This window comes from Lissotriton vulgaris, unplaced genomic scaffold, assembly GCF_964263255.1.
Source record: "Lissotriton vulgaris unplaced genomic scaffold, aLisVul1.2 SCAFFOLD_563, whole genome shotgun sequence".
Lineage (NCBI taxonomy): Eukaryota > Metazoa > Chordata > Amphibia > Caudata > Salamandridae > Lissotriton > Lissotriton vulgaris.
In genome coordinates, this window is record NW_028253855.1 from 243,105 (window position 1) to 260,105 (window position 17,001).

The 17,001-nt window shown below is 46.1% G+C and overlaps 1 protein-coding gene across 2 annotated transcripts in view; it reads right to left on the reverse strand.

Moving 5' to 3' along the window:
- LOC147660723 (E3 ubiquitin-protein ligase TRIM39-like) overlaps positions 1-17,001 on the reverse strand; it is a 148,019-nt gene that overhangs the window by 56,655 nt on the left and 74,363 nt on the right. The gene's annotated exons all lie outside the window — the stretch shown is intronic.

The following is a 17,001-nucleotide window of genomic DNA, read 5'->3' on the forward strand; positions in this document are numbered from 1 at the left end:
AACAAAGCTCCAATGATACATGGCAACCCAGTTACAACCTGCTGAGCAGAGGCTGGGTGAGAATAACAGGTGAAAACCCACTAAAAGCAGAGAACACCAAACAAACCACGGCCACGCTGCTTACAATGATGAAGAGAAAAGGGGGTGGTGATGAACAGAGTGTCTGAAATAAGCAGACCACTCTTACCCAGTCCAAAGATCAGGGCTTGATCCATCACCGTTTTTTAGCTCGCTGCACCATCCCAGCTCAAAACTTGGCTATATGCAAATTAGTCTGTCCCTGGCCCAGTGCATCATGGGAACAGGGCGGACCAAACTACCAAGCCAATTCTTATACTGGGAAGAAAAGAAGCTTCCGGGGACCGGTTTCTGGCATTTCAGCCGTCTTCGGCCCGGCTTGCTTGAATCCTGATGGTGCAATGAGCAAGGGACTCACATCTGAGTATACCCTTCCACGCTTATGGTGGACAAAAATGATTCAGAAAAGGGGGTGGTGATGAACAGAGTGTCTGAAATAAGCAGACTACTCTTACCCAGTCCAAAGATCAGGGCTTGATCCATCACCGTTTTTTAGCTCACTGCACCATCCCAGCTCAAAACTTGGCTATATGCAAATTAGTCTGTCCCTGGCCCAGTGCATCATGGGAACAGGGCGGGCCAAACTACCAAGCCAATTCTTATACTGGGAAGAAAACAAGCTTCCGGGGACCGGTTTCTGGCATTTCAGCCGTCTTCGGCCCGGCTTGCTTGAATCCTGATGGTGCAATGAGCAAGGGACTCACATCTGAGTATACCCTTCCACGCTTATGGTGGACAAAAATGATTCAGAAAAGGGGGTGGTGAAGACGGCTGAAATGCCAGAAACCGGTCCCCGGTAGCTTGTCTACTTTCTGGTAAAGAATTGGCTTGGTAGTTTAGTCTGCCCTGTTCCCATGATGCACTGGGCCAGGGACAGACTGATTTGCATATAGCCAGGTTCTGAGCTGGGATGGTGCAGTGAGATAAATAACGGTGATGGATCAAGCCCTGATCTTTGGACTGGGGAAGAGTGGTCTGCTTAATTCAGACACTCTGTTCATCACCACCCCCTTTTTCTGAATCGTACAATGATGAAGGGCCATTGATTGGTAGCCAATAAAGCCTGTCAATGGGCAAAAAAGACAATTCGGCAATGCTTGATTCAAACTGGTCCAATTTAATTATTCCTTTTTTTTATTAACCCTTTCCATGCTCATGACTGCTCCACGCCGTCATGAGCCATGGGCGCCGTGTGCTCATGACGGTGTGGAGCCGTCATCAACTGTCGCTCCTCCCACGCTCCGCCTGTGCGGACTAATTCCCTGCCTGTGCGGGCGAATTAGTGAGTGGGCGGGGTCATAACGGCTCCCCGTTGTCAAGAGTAAGGGAGCGCCGCGTCCACTCCCTAGCCCTGCCCGCGCCGCGGCCGAATTTTGCGCCGCGGCGAAAGTGCTAAATAACCCTCACACACTCTAATAGTGTCATGCTTCATCATCATTAGCTATTGTTGTGCCGACAGAAAGACGACTAGAAGAGCTGAACGCTGATATTTGATTAAAACATGTGGAACAGATAGTCCACACTTCGTTTGGTGAATAAGAAAAACGAGGAGACCTATCCGATTTAAACTCTGAACACAGGACTCTGCAATATAGAGTGGCCCTGAGTTAGAACCAGTGGTCTTTTCATATGTACAGAATAACTCTGGAGATTGAGCATTAAGGATGTCTCCTGATTGAATCAAGTGCTCATTCCACCTTTTTAGGTCTCGGCTAAGCGCGCGGAAGCGCGTTCTCGCCAGAGACCTTTTGTCGGCGTGTCTGCTTTCCAGGAGAAAATCCTGGCCGCGTGCATCTCCTTGGAGGCGATTTGAAACTGGCACGCGCACAAGTACGAGCGCTCAATTGACTTTGTTGCAAGTTTCTTGCAATGCGCGTTTAGAGTGCGGTTAAACGTGTAACTTTCAATTTCTTTTAAGCAGCGTGTTTCATGGCATGATCGAAAATGCTCCATATCGTAAGGTGTTCACACGCAGACACAGAGACACACACACACACACACGAGCGCCCATGCACGCACGCATGCACCCACACATACAGAGAACCCACCCCCGCCATCGCATACATACACACGCGCACACACACACACACACGTGCACCAAGCGCCACCCCAGCCCACTTACCGCCACTCCGGACTTCAGCCGCCACCGCAGGGCTCTCCCTCGGGCATGGGAGTCCCGCGTCACCAGCACTGCTTCTCTCATTGGGCGCGTGCACGGGCTTCCAAAGCCGGAAGTCCCGCCCCACGGAAAGTTTCGGTTTCGCTCACGTCTGAATCGCTGGGGGCGTGTGGTGAGTACCCTTCATTTAGAACTTGCCCTTCGCCAAGGATATCGTTGCTCTTATCAAAGCTTGTTTTTATTCTAGTTCTAGCACCGCCAGGCCCATGTAGACTTCCTCGACAGGTCGCACACAAAAGCCTTCCTCATTCACACACTCATCAGCCAGGCTCCAGTGCAGACAGGGCTCTGTGAGCGTCTCGAAAGCAACGCGCGTTTAGGAGTTGGAGATTCCTGTATAATTAAAGGCCTCCTCTCAGTGTCCCCAGGAGGCCCATATATGTGCATATTTTAATAGAAAGCCTGGGCTGGAGCGGCGAGGGCTCCGTTTGCAACGAGCTCGGAAAGTGACTGTGCCAATTAATACTCTGGGGCACACTGCCTGGCATCTTCAAGGCTCTCGTAGAGCAGCCGCTTCCTAACACGAACATCCAGACTCCTGGGGCTCGTATCGGTGACTGACAACCACAGGCCACGCAGCCAGCTCCCACTGGTGGACAGGAACTCATGCTCTCCTACAAAGTGGTAGTTTTCCAAAGAGCACAAGTCGTAGATGTGCTCCCTGGTGCTGGTTACCACACGCTCGGAGCCGTTCCTGATGAGGTAAGCTAGAAGCAGCAGAGACTGGAAGAGAAGAGTGGGGAGAGAGCATGAGAATCAGTACACACCAGCAGGAGGTCTGTACAAACTGCATTAACAGCAGCGCAGCGAGGCGCTCATTGGCACATACCATCCCCACATAAAGCTGTTCCGTCCGGCACTCATTCTTTCAGGCTACGCTTTAAGGGAGATTGGCTACAGCCATAGGGGCCACTGGTCGCACTACGGCCTGGTTCAGGTGCAGGAAAGCACAACCGAATGACAAACTATGCCCCCGCCACCCCGTCAATATGAGATTTTAATTTATAAAAAACAAAAGAATAGACCACCACTGCAACATTTAATTCTTCCTTAGAAATTTCGCCTTGCGGATCCTTTTGTGGAAAACCTTTTTCCCCCCTACGCTTCCTTATTTTCTGCCAGCATGCTGCCTCTCATGAGAAATAATCCTAAAACACAGTGGGCAGCTCTGCTCATAACACATTGTTCAATCGCACTGAGGGCAAGGCAGCTTGTTTTACAAGCATTTATTCAGACGGGAGTTTCCGTGTACATTGTGAGACATATTGTGGCTGACATGTCAGCCGCTTTTATAGCGTTTGTTAGTTTTACGGTCCCAATGCTTCATTTGAGATAAAACAGGTGCCGGGACTTCAGTTTCACAATGCTTTAATTTCCGATAAAACAAGTGCTGGGACGGTCTCTTTTTCTGTATCCTTTTGGGTCCTATTTCTTCTTCCTTGTTTTTAGTTTCATATAGCGCGTACATGAGCAGCAGTTCCGTTACAGACGGGACACATGCATTTTCTTAGGTACGGGAGGGGGCGGGGGTATTAAGTGATTTGCCCAGAATCACAGGAGACTCGAGACCCAGTTCCCAAGCTCCGAGGTCAACCACTCTAACCGTTAGGCCACATGAAAGAGCTATGCATTATAAAACGTAAAATATGGAGAAATATCATAAACAATTAATGTTGGTCAGAGTAGAGATCAGGCGGCGGCAAGATATGAAGAGGCAGCTTTGGAATGCATTTTTCGCTCGACCTCTATGAGTCGGTTCCTTCCCCCGCGGCTGCCTTCCCCCGGGATTGGCGTGAGATTGCGGCATCATCCGGCTGTCTCGAGCTGTTAGTGGGGGCGCCGTGGCATGACGAGCCCTTAAACAGTACGGCCTGCTCTGCAGCGCTTGGCACAACATGCGGGACTGGGACGTCCTTCTACAACCAGGGCAACTTAGTTTAAAAAACAAAAACTCAGCCCCCAGACTGCAGCACGTCGCTGCTCTGCATGAGGATCTTTTCTGAATGCCGCCCTCCCTTCACCACCAAGACGAACCTACAAGGAGAGCAGTGACAGAGACATAGCCCCCACCCCTCCGGAATAGCTTTTTTTTCTTGCCTCTGCCCTCCTGATTGTGCTCGTTTTTTTGCCTTCTGCCCCCTGATTGCGCGCGTTTTTCTTGCCTTCTGCCCTCTGATTGCACGCATTTTTCTTGCCTCTGCTCCCCTGATTGTGCCATTTTTCTTGCCTCTGCCCCCCTTATTGTGCTATTGGCAATGTAAATGACAATGCCATTTATTTTTTTTGTAGGTGGCTCTATGTGTGGGTGGCTCTGTCTGTGTGAGGGTGGCTCTGTGTAGGGTGTAGCTATTGGGATTGTAAATGACAATGCCATTTATTTAACGATTAAGCTATTGGCAATGTAAATGACAATGCCATTTATTGATGATTTAAGAAAAAAAAAAGGAATGTCATGAGCAATACCAATAGCTCTACCTTTAATGATGCTGAGACCATTGCATTGTAAATGCTTGTTCGCTATTGCAATCGTGGTTAACGCTATCCTACACCTACAATCATCTCCTCGCTCCAGATGAATTGGATTAATGAATAAACCTTGGGAACGTGGGAATAAGCACCACCCCCATCGTCTGGAAGGGGTCACTATGATCCCAAGTTACCCCTTTTTCGTCCTGAAGAAGACTCGCATGGCTCAGGCTTAAATGACCGACAGGCCGTAAAGACGAGTTGAAACGTCGACGCATTTAGTTAAAAACCTGGACCAGTTATTTCTGTATATTGATGTGCAGACATTTTTGACACTGATGAGTCATGAACATTTAATAGTAGCCCTAAAAAATGTGTCCCACCCTGGCCAGGTTGAACAGTACGGTCAATTGATTTATCGTCTGTTGTTTAATCAATTATTATGAATATCTTATGTCACAATATTTTTCTGTGAATTCCTTTCCTCCTTAAATTGCACACACTTTCTCTACCTTTTCTATCTGCACGCTCCGATCGGGGTAACTTTTGTTATATAATTTAACTCAATGTTTGCAATGATTAACATGTTGACCTTGGTAAATTAAATAATTCTCACGGTTGGATATTTTGTGTTGCTGTTACCCTTTTTCGTAAATTGTGTATATTAGACAATACAGAACAAATGAAGATAAGGCAGGGGTGCATCAATAATACATACAGTTATGTCATTGCATTGCCGATGTAAAAGAATATGAATTGGCAAGGGGAAACAATAAGAAGAAGGAAATAATAAACAAAAATCAATAAGTACAGAGACAGTCAATAATCAACCAATAAATAAATTAACACATTGTTTGATTCAAAGCCACACCTCCATAACGGTTGGCATAGTAGATGCATACAATTGGTTATGAAAACAGATTGCCGTTCTCTAGTACTATGCGAAGATACAGCATCCTAATAGTGGAAGTGTGGGTTGAGTAACAGTTAGCTTCCGAGGTATACAGTGTACAAGCATCCGCCTTGTTCATGTATTTTGTGTCAGGGATATAGCCTATGAAGCTACGGTGCTGCTCAGCGACAAATACGAGATCTTACTGGTAGAGTATGGTAGTATGTAGGGCAACTATAGAATTATAGTATACTAATTGTAATCTAATTTTGTAAGTAGGCTACGGGGAGTCAAAGTTGAGGGAGGCTGCATCCAAAGAGGACCAGAGTTTCATATTGGTAACTTGCCATGGAGAAGAGTGTAAAGCGGGATTGTCTACTCCCCTGATACAGGATAGCCGCTCCTTCCAGGCAGCGAAAGAGACCTCTGCTGCCCTCTTCCAGTGGCAGAGGACCACCTTGCACGCCAGGGTTAGTAGTAGGTCTAGGAGTTGGCGATCGTGGTCTCTCACTAGCATTGGGTCAATGGCCCCCAGAATAATGTGGATGAATTCCCTTCTAGGTTTGATGCCAAATATGTGCTCAATGTAGTCAAAAACATTGGTCCAGTACTTGTGTAGCATGGGGCAGTTGAATAGCATGCGTGGCAGATCACCGTCAGCTAGGGAACAGTTCCAACACGTGGGGGTATCTCTTAGATTTAGTTTAAACAATCTTTGTGGGGTCCAGAACGCCCTGTTGAGTATCATGTATTTGGTTTGCGAAAGGATTGGTGAAACTTTGTGCGTAAGCGCCGAAGCGTGGATCCTGTCCCATTCAACAATTATGCTGGTATTGTTCAGTTCCGCCTCCCATTTAAGCTCATTTCGTCTCATTGATTTACTTGGATTCGGCGCGAGCAGTTTGTATACTTTCGAGACAAAATGTCCTGACGATTGTAGGTGTGGAAGCGTCGACTGTAACCAGGGTGCTGACAGTGTAAACGAACGTGTGGACAAAACTGATTTTAGTTTTAGGAATGTGTAGAAGTCAATTGGGTGAAGGGAATGTTTAGCTTGGATGGTCGCGAAGGGCAATGGCATGTGCCCCTCTTAAAGGTCCGAAATCACGCTGATTCCTTTATACGGCCAATGTTCCCATGAGAGAAGCGAGCCATTGATCTTAATAAGTGGGTTGCGCCATAGGGATGCGGAAGCCGACTTCTTTATCTGCAGGCCAGATTTATGTGTGTGGTCCAGTCTTAGAAGAGCTCTTTTGGTGTTAAGCATGATATACTTAGAGTGTGAGAGGTGTGATAGGTCCATTGTGAGTATCGCGGCGAGTGGGGCCTTACCTATAATAGCCTTTTCTATATTGATCCACAACGGCGTGTAGCCAGGATCTTCGGCGAACCAGGAAGCCCCTTGTTTACACAGGAAAGCGGTTTGATAGTTTCTAAAATTGGGTAAGCCGAGACCGCCTTTAAGTTTCGGAAGTTGCAGTTTTTTCATAGAGATTCTGGGATTCTTCCCATTCGATAGGAAGTTAGTAAATAGTTTGTCTATTTTTTGCAGGAAGTCCTCAGTGAAGGTCATAGGGAGCATGCTTGCCATATAATTGATTAAGGGGGTGACCATCATCTTTAATGTGCTCTACCCCACCATGACAAGAATTTCGGGGACCACCCTTCCAATAGTTTTTGTACTTTCTTGTAGAGTATATCTTCGTTAATTTTTAGTGTGGTAATCAGGTCTCTCTCAAATTCCAAGCCCAGGTATTTAAAGCTCTTTGGTTGCCAGGTAAGGCCAGAGTCTCCTAGAATATTTTTATCACTCATGTTGTTTAGCATTTTCACCTCAGTTTTGTCTTTGTTCAGGGAGTATCCGGACACACAAGAGAACTCCTCTATCGTGGAAAGCAAGGCAGGTATAGCTCTATCCGCCTGCTCGCTCAGAACTAACTCAGCATAGGCCGTGAGTTTGATAGTACACTCCTTAAACTGAATCCCCGGGATGTCCGCATTCACCCATATTTGGTATAGAAAGGGTTCGATTGCCAGGAGGAAAAGGGATGGGGACAAGGGGCATCCCTGTCTAGTCCCTTGTTCTAGTTTAAAAGGGGAGGAAAACGCTCCACCGGCTCTCACTCTAGCAGTGGGGCAGGCATACAGTGACATTACCAATTTAGTAAATAGGGGACCAAGCTCGAATTTATGTAAGACCGCTTCCAGGTATGTCCATTCCACTTTGTCAGACGCTTTTTCAGCGTCGAGTGTAATCCCCGCAGTGGGCGTGGAGAGGAGCTGCGCTTTTTCGATTACATAAGCTAGAATTCTGGTATTGTCACTTGACAATCTATTTTTCAAAAAGCCAGCTTGTGATGGGTGGATTAGAGACGGCAGTACCTTCTGTATGCGTCTCGCTAGGATTGAGGCCAAAAGCTTACAATCCAAGTTTATTAACGAAATGGGCCTGTCGTTTTTAGGAAGTTTAGAATCCTTCCCTTCCTTGGGTATTACGGCAATTACTGCCTCAGCCATTGTTCCCTTTACCTCCCCCGTAAGACTAATCTCTTGGAACACGTTCAAAATTGGTGTCTTAAGAGTTTGAGCAAAGCTTCTATAAAATTGTGCCGTAAATCCTTCTGGTCCGGGGGCCTTTCCACTCTTAAGAGACTTGATCGCAGCAATGATTTCTGCCTCAGATATTGGTTTGTTTAAGGATTCTTGTTCTGAGGGCGTAAGTGTTGGTAGTGCGCATCTGGAAAGGTATTTCTCCACTTTCTCTTTCCCAACATTCACGTTCCTAGCATATAACTTCTCATAGAAGTCTTTAAATAGGTCGGCAATTTTATTGGGGTCCGAATTGGGGGTGCCCTTATCGTCCAGTAGAGAAGTAATGGTGTTTTTTTTAATTTTAAATTTAAGATAAGCTGCTAATCCTTTCCCTGCTTTATTAGATTCACAGACTTTAAACCGTTTCCTCCTATCTAGCCAGACTCCTGCTTTCTCACTGACTAGTTTATTATAGGTATATTTTAGGTTGGACAAGTCAGTCAATAATTTGGCACTTCTACTGGTTAGATATTCGTGTTGGAGTATTGAGATGTCTTCTTCTAGTTTTAAAAGGGCGGCATTACGGTTTTTGTTTATTGCAGACGATTTTTTTATGATAAGCCCCCTTTTGGTGGTCTTTAGTGCTTCCCAACGGATTAAGTCCGAGGTGTCCCCCTTTTTATTAATTGTTAAGAATTCTTTAAGGGCGTTTTCTATAGTTTCTTTGTGTTTCACATCATTCAGAATGGTATCATTAAGGCGCCACATCGACTGACGAGTTGTCGGTTTAATATTTGATAACGTGAGTGAAATGCAAGAGTGGTCAGAGACAAGTCTTGGAGCAATGTCTGTGTCTTCTATTCTGGCCACAGCGTTCCTAGTTATGACTATGTAGTCTATCCTTGAAAACGAGTCGTGAGGTGGGGAGTAGAAAGAGTAGTCTCTGCCGTCAGGGTTTTGTAGGCGCCATGTGTCTACCATGTGGAATCTATTATATAACTTTGCAAATTCCTTATGGGCTTTGCCTGGACGGAAGGTGCACTTAGAGTCCCTATCCAGGGCAGGGTCAAACGGGAGGTTAAAATCTCCTGCTAAAATATGAACAGCCGAGTCTGGGATGGTGTCGATCTGTTTCGCTAGTTCTAACCAGAAGGAAGGGTCATGTGTGTTGGGGGCGTATATCGTTGTAATGTAGAATTCAGTGTCATCTTTAATTAATTTCACCGATACCCATCTACCCTTTGTGTCCACGGAGGAGGAAACTATTTCAACATTCGCTTTCCTAGCAAATAGCATCACTACCCCATTTTTCTTAGAGATGGCTCCGGATCCTACCACTTCAGTGTAGAACTTGTTACGTAGATTGTGAAAGTGTTTCGCCTCCAGTTTCGTCTCCTGCAATAGGGCTTTGTCTCCTCGTTGCCTACGGAGATAATCGAGTATTTTTTTATGTTTAATCGGTTGATTTAAGCCCTTCACATTCAGTGAGAGTATTTTAAGGTTAGCTATGGTTGTCGTCCCTATCGGGGTGTCTATAGTAGGAGCCATCAGCTATCAATCTTGAGATATTCTAACTTACTACATTGAGTTGTATTAGTACTTAAGAACTCGTTCCGGGCTGGGCCCCGGTGGAGCAGCATTACGCAGGAGACAGTGTTGACACGAGCAAGAGTCCCACTGGTTACAAGGCTATCAAGAAATACATTCGGCTGCAAGATAGGATGCAAGTACGGAAAAACAAGGCAAAAGAATACACAAAATGCAAAAATTGAAAAAACTATCCCCCCCCTCACCCCTGGAAACCCCCCTCCACCCTCCACCCCTACCCACAACCCACCCCTCCCTCCCCAATAGTAGAAAAGGAACATGGCGACTCGGGAACGACCGCGAGGCCGCCTCCAGGCAGTCTGGTCAACATTATTAATTGCATGAGCTGCAAAACACATCTTAGATCAAAAGTGAAGCAAAACACATCTTAGAGTAAAAGTGAAACAACTATGCAGGCAACGAGATACAGCATTAAGCTATATTATGAGGCTATAGCATATTACGTTACTGTAAGAACAGAAGACCACTAGCACAGCAATCTAAATGATAACGTGTGTAAGAGGTTCCTATATCATATGCAGAAGCATACTGTGGCACCTATCAGGCGTCATCTCCGGTCAATGTAGGTGACAGGTTGAGGGTACAGTATGGATCATGCCCAATACTTAGTGCCAAAAAACAAGCATGGATCGTACCTAATAATTATTACCAAAAATCACCACTCTAAGCAAACGGAACATATTGAACACAGTGCGGAGCACAGTTACCCAAGCTCAGAGTAGTCACGGTTGGCTATGAGAAGCCAAGGAATATGGTTTACCAGTATCGGATACTCAAAAAGTCATCCATGGCCGGATGCAGAGGCACTCAGTTGGGTCGAAGGAGATACTTCCATGTTGCCATCCCCTTGGGTAAAGATCTGGTGACGTAACTTTTGTGGATCAGAGAAGACATGAGTCACACCCTGTATTGTTACTTTGAACTTTGTCGGACCAATAAAGCCATACATGTAGCCGAGTGACTTCAGTTGCGGTCTCATTGCAAGGAAGGCTTTCCTGATTTCCATAGTCTCTTTACTGAAATCCTGTGAGATGAAGATTTTGTGGTGTTTACGGACGAAGGTAAGTATCTGCTCTGTGTGTTGATATTTTAGAGGCTTGCACACTATCGCTCTCGGGTATTTTCTGGTCCTTAGTAATTCGCCCCGGCACCCTATGCGCCCTATCGAACTCCAGTGGTTGAGTGAAAGTTAGATTTGTGGCCTGCGTAAACCACTGCTCAAGGAAGGGTATGCATGATTCATGAGATTCCTCCGCTTTTTCTGGTATTCCAAAAATTCTCAGATTCCCCCTCCTATTTCTATCCTCCAATTCCGCAACCTTCCTTACAAGATGATCTGAGCACAGGGTGAGGTTCTTGATGGCTCCACAGGTTTTATTTTCAGAGTCTTCCAGTTTACTTATTCTGTTCTCGGACTCCGTCATCCTCGAGTTGATGTCCTTTATATCCTGCCGCACCGCAACAACCTCTTCTTTGGTAGATTTGGCCAAATCTCTGACCTCTTCCAGTCTGCTTAGGATAGTCTCCATTGCTTCTGCTATTTCTTTTTTCCCTTTGACTGGCGTCGGTGGGTCGGATTTCAGACGCTTAGAAGTCTTGCCATTATCTTTGTCCCCCATTTTAAACTTGTTTGTTAGGGTTTGCTGGGATTTGCTGGGGTATTGTCAATAGCTGGTATCCTACTGGTATCCTACTGAATGTGCTGGTCCGAAAACACTGTTATAGAACCTACCAGCAGCGTGCGTTACCGAGCAGAATTTATAGACAGTAGCTTACAGTTCAGGGTCCACAACCTCCCAGAGTTGAGTTTGGGCTATGCTGTGTCGGTGTAAGGCAGCGCAAAGGTTAATTAAGCCTCCTTATATAGGTAATTCCAGGTAGTGTAGGGCGTGTTGCTGCCGGAGAGGATATGCCTGTATTACAGGCACGCAGGATGCAGAGTTTCACATCGACACAGCCTCTCACCGACACAGTCTCACATTAACACAGATCTGTAGGAGCCGCCATTTTACACTGCGCGTGGGATGACTCTGTTTATGGCTACCCAACCAACATAACTAGAGCGTAGATGAGGCAAGTGTACTGATTGTGCCTACATATACTGGTCTCAGTTCATCAACTCCTTTATGAGCAAGCAGGTCTCTGCATTGAGATCAATACATTAGTGAGGCAGTTGCAGGAACGTGTATCCACTTTAACTTATCAGAGCATTGGATGCATCATCACATATAGGTAGTGCACACAAGCAGGAACGTCAAATATTAGCATATAGTCCTTCAAAGCGTCCAATGCACATTAATATAATCGTAGATTCTAGAGCAGCCAAGCAGCGTTCATGTCAGTGTGCACAGGGTGGCTCGAGCGCGAAACTAATTGTGCCGGCAAACCACCATTTTAGACGGCTGATTCCCGCTTCCCGCTTCGTGTAGCCTCACTTTTGCACATTTGTACCGCCGTTCGCATTACTCACGGTTCGCCCTCTGTAGCGCTGTAATCAGGGGCCAAGTGTTGTGTTGGGCGCGCATTCCTCGCGCAGCGAGGCGGCAGGTCCAGAGCTCCGGGGTGCCTGGCGGGTGCGGCCGGCTTCAGGCTCTGTAGCGGTCTGCGGTCTCCGGCGGTCAAGGCAAAGGGACGATTTCCTCCGTTTCTTTCGACCGCATTTGGCTCAAATTTACACCATCGCTGGTTCTGGGGTTCCGACAGCCAAATGCCCGCTGTATCCCGGAATTGAAACAATATGCAGCTCTTTATTAGTCAAAGCTCACGGGTGCCTGGAGGAGGACAGGAACTACGCCGTCATTTCTCCGGCGTCCAAGCCACGCCCCCCCTTTTTCGTAATTTGAATAATTTGCGGTTATGAAGAATGAAAAACATTTATTTGAATAGAGCTGATCTTGAGTGACATGCTCCTGAACCTTGTCGACTCAAAAAAAAAGTGATTGATTGATTCATCTACTATAAAATATCGAGGTTTTGGACCATTTTTCTATATCGCAAGAAACCCAGGTCCAGTACCTGGACCTGGGTTTCTCCGGTTCACCCTGACTCCTAAAGGTCAGGGTGGGCTCGACCATGTTCCAGGGAGCATTTAAAAGAAAAAGACCAGAAGCATAAAGAATAAAAATCCTCCGACTCTCTCCAAGATGTACCTTTATTAGTGAAGTAGTCGGGATGTTAAAAAGAATATCAAGAGCGAATTAGGATGTAATGGTTCTATGACCCTATACCAAAATGTTTCAGCCCTATTCTATGGCCCAGTAGGGTCCAGGGCTTTCATCAGGGTGATTTAGAATCACCTCCCTGGTGTGTGCGAGTTACGCGGTGTCTAGTTCATACACAACAGATGCATGTAACTGACTGCATCTAGGGGCAAAGTGTATACTTGCCCTTCTTGTTACTCATTAATGTTTTCTTTTTGAGTCCAACCTGTAATTAAAAAGGTCATATTAACACCGGTATTTACTGTATTTTTCATTAGTATGAAATGGCCTGTACGTTATAATGAATCCCATTGTGAGATGTATATATTATAGCATGCAACACCCAGCGCGTGTTCAGGTTGAGGTTAAATAAACCCCTCGGTTATCAGCACTAGAGTGCCTGGACATGAGCCTTTCTCACCAGGACACCTGTAGCAATACATATGCATTAAATACTCACTAATTCAGCCAGAGTCAATAGTTTATTGCTCGTACATCATATAATTTTAAGCACAACAGCCAAAATAGTGAATGCCTTTTACAAATACAAACACCCGCTTCCATTTAGAGAGATGAGGCCACCCTCATCGGTCACAACATGCCTCATGAGTGAGGTATGTTTAATGATGGTTTAAAATTCACCTGCATCAATCACGCCCTGGTAACACACATACTAATGTAAGCCCCAGACCCTCCTGGAACAGGGCTGAAACATGTTGGTATAGGGTCATAGGGCCATTATATCCTAATTCCCTCTTGATATTCTTTTTAACATCCCCAACTACTCCACCAATAAAGAGCTACCCTGGAGAAGGCCAGAGGATTTTTTATCTTTATGCCTCATGGTCTATTTCTTTTAAGTGCTCCCTGGAACATGGTCAAGCCCACCCTGACCTTTAGGAGTCAGGGTGAACCCAATGATGAAGCATGACACTATTAGAGTGTGTGAGGGTTATTTAAAGAAAAGGAATCCTTTCCTTCCAAGCTTATAGGCGGGCGGTGTTCCACTTGACAACAATAGCATACAGCACCACGCTGAATTTGTGTGTGTACAATAAAGTCGGGAGGACATATCCCTCCTGTCACTCTTCTATAAGGTGGAAGGACCTCTCTACCCTTCAGGCTTGAGGAGAAGGAACTCATATCCCTTTCTCCAAGCCTTCTATAGATTGCCAATTTAATTATTGCCACATGAACGGTCTGATGCCACTTATGTGGCATCAGACCCTTCCCCTCCAACTTCGCACTATCACTCTCTATCCCCAATTCCGTAAAAATCTTAAAACCTACATATTCACAAAGTCCTTTGAATAAGCGTCCCCTCTACCCTCCCTGCTCCTAAACCTCAGTTCCCGCTAGCTACAGCGCCAAGAAACCGCCGGTATACGTGCGCTTTAAAAGTGCTTTTAAACTCAAACTCAAACTGTATAAAGGCATATACAGGGAGTCCTCCACAGTGCCCAAGATTCCATGAAACATAGCTGACTTTATGAGTATGAGGTGGCAAAGTCCTTTAGGAAAAGCATACTAGTCTGAGTTAGAGAGAAGGTAGCCTCAGTGCACTGGAAGGCTTCCTAAAACTATGTCCAGTGCTTGCGGCAGATTGACGATAAGATGAAAAAAAAGTTCACTCCACTGGGGAATATACTAGCAGTACTTTATTATGATTTTAATTGAGCATCCTGTAATTAATCTCTAGTTTCCAACACTGTGGAACCTCTCGAGTCCTGCATCTTGGAATCTCTGAGGTCCTGCACCTTGGAATGTCTGTGGTCCTGCACCTGGGAATCTTTCAACTCCTGAATCTTGGAATCTCTGTGGTCTTGCACCTTGGATTGTCTGTGGTCCTGCACCTGGGAATATTTCAACTCCAGAATCTTGGAATCTCCGTGGTCTTGCACCTGAAAATCCCTCAAGTCCTGCATCCTGGAATCTCTGAGGTCCTGCTCCTTGGAGTCTTTCAAGCCATGCACCTTAGATTCATGCTTGAAGCCCTGCACTTTGGATTCTGTGAAACCTGCACCTTGGAAGCTCTGAGGTCCTTTGCCTTTGAAATCTATGAAGCCTTACACTTTGGAATCTCTAAGGCATGGAATAGCTGAGGCCCTGCACCTTCTACCTTTTCAGTTCCTGCACTTTTGAATCTCAGAGGTCCTGAGCCTTTGAATCTCTAGAGTTCTGTAGCTTAGAATTCCTGGGGTTCTAGAGAATGGACCCTCTGCTGTCCTGTATCTTGTAATCTGTGGTGGCTTGCATCTTGGAATCTCTGGTGCCCGCATCTTGGAATCTCTGGGGTTCTGCATCCTGGAATCTCTGGTGCCCTGCCTATAGGAATCTCTGGTGCCCTGCCTTTTGGAATCTCTGGTGCCCTGCCTTTTGGAATCTCTGGTTCCCTGCCTTTTGGAATCTCTGGGGTTCTGCATCCTGGAATCTCTGGTGCCCTGCCTCTTGGAATCTCTGGTGCCCAGCCTCTTGGAATCTCTGGGGTTCTGCATCCTGGAATCTCTGGTGCCCTGCCTTTTGGAATCTCTGGTGCCCTGCCTTTTGGAATCTCTGGGGTTCTGCATCCTGGAATCTCTGGTGCCCTGCCTCGTGGAATCTCTGGTGCCCAGCCTCTTGGAATCTTTGGGGCCCTGCACCCTGGCATCTCTAAAGTTCTGAACACTGTAATCTGTGTTTTCCTGCACCTTGGAATCTGTGTTTTCCTGCACTGTGGAATCTCTGAAGCCTTGTAACACAGACTATCTGAAGTCCTGTCTCTGCAATCCATGAAGCAGCGTTCACTGAAATCTCTGAATTTCTCGGTCCCGATTTCCCTGCTGTGTAATGCTGGGCAGGTGACCACTCTGCTGTGACCCGCAACTGCTTACAGATTTACTGTCAAACGACATGCAGATATCGACTCAAGTATAGCACCACACAAGAGGGAATATATCTCATTCTCTCCGTCTCTGTATCTCCTTCTAAATCTTACTCTTGATATTGCTCTACGTCTACCATTGTCTCGCTTGCTGTATCTTTCTCACTCTCCTTCTCCTGGGTCAATCTCCTTCTCGTTCTCTGTCACTCTGTCACTGTGTCTCCCTCTTTCCTTCTCCCTCTCATCTCTTGCTCTGTCTTTTCATCTCGGTCTCTCTCTCACCCTCCCTATTTCCTTCTCCCTTGATTTCTGCCCTGCTTTTTCCATCTCTCTCTTTCTCCCTCACTCTGTCTCTCCAATTTCTCCTTCTTCTCTCCTTGGCCATATCCTTTAGGTGTCCCTCTCTGCACTTCTCTCCCTCTCTCTTTCTATCTCTGTTTGTTTCTCCCCCGCACAATCCCCTCTCTTATTCTTCCACTCTGCTCTCCCTTCCTCTCGGTCTCTATTTCCCTTCTGTCCCTTTATGTCTATTTCGGTCTCTCCCCATCCTCGCTTTCTGTATTCCTCTCCATCACAGTCGCTCTGTCTTCATCTGGCTAAGTCCCTTTCCTTCTGTCTCTATTCTGGTGCTTCTATCACCCTCTCTCTCTCTCTCACTCTGCTTCTCCGTCTGTCTGTCTCTATCTCTCTCTGTCTCTCTCTTTTCATCGTATCAGACTTGTTTATGATGACTGCAGTAGTTCATCTTTTTTCCCCTTGTTTTTTCAATAAATGGCTAGGAATCGACCACCAACCTCGACACTTTATACTTGTTTAATAATCAAAGTAAAGAAGTAAAGAGAGTTCTCGAATCCATGCCCAAAACCAGCCCAATTACTTTGTGTCGTCTGTCATCTTGTATTATTGTGTTGAGTGATCCAGAGGTCAAGGATCTGTTAAGGCTTTGAGAGATTGCATTCTTAGCTTCACAACAGAACACCTCACTTATACGATTGCACAGAGGCATTTGAAGACACAGCAGGGTGCAGAGGAATGAAGGGAACTCACGGAGGACTTGGAGAAGCATTTGCTCCCTAGAATGAGCTCTTAGTAACCTGGGCAGACGTTTGAGGATTGAAACGAGGCTTCTAAACACCCAAGAGGATGGACAGGAGGGAAGTCAAGGAAGACTGGAGGGAGATTAACA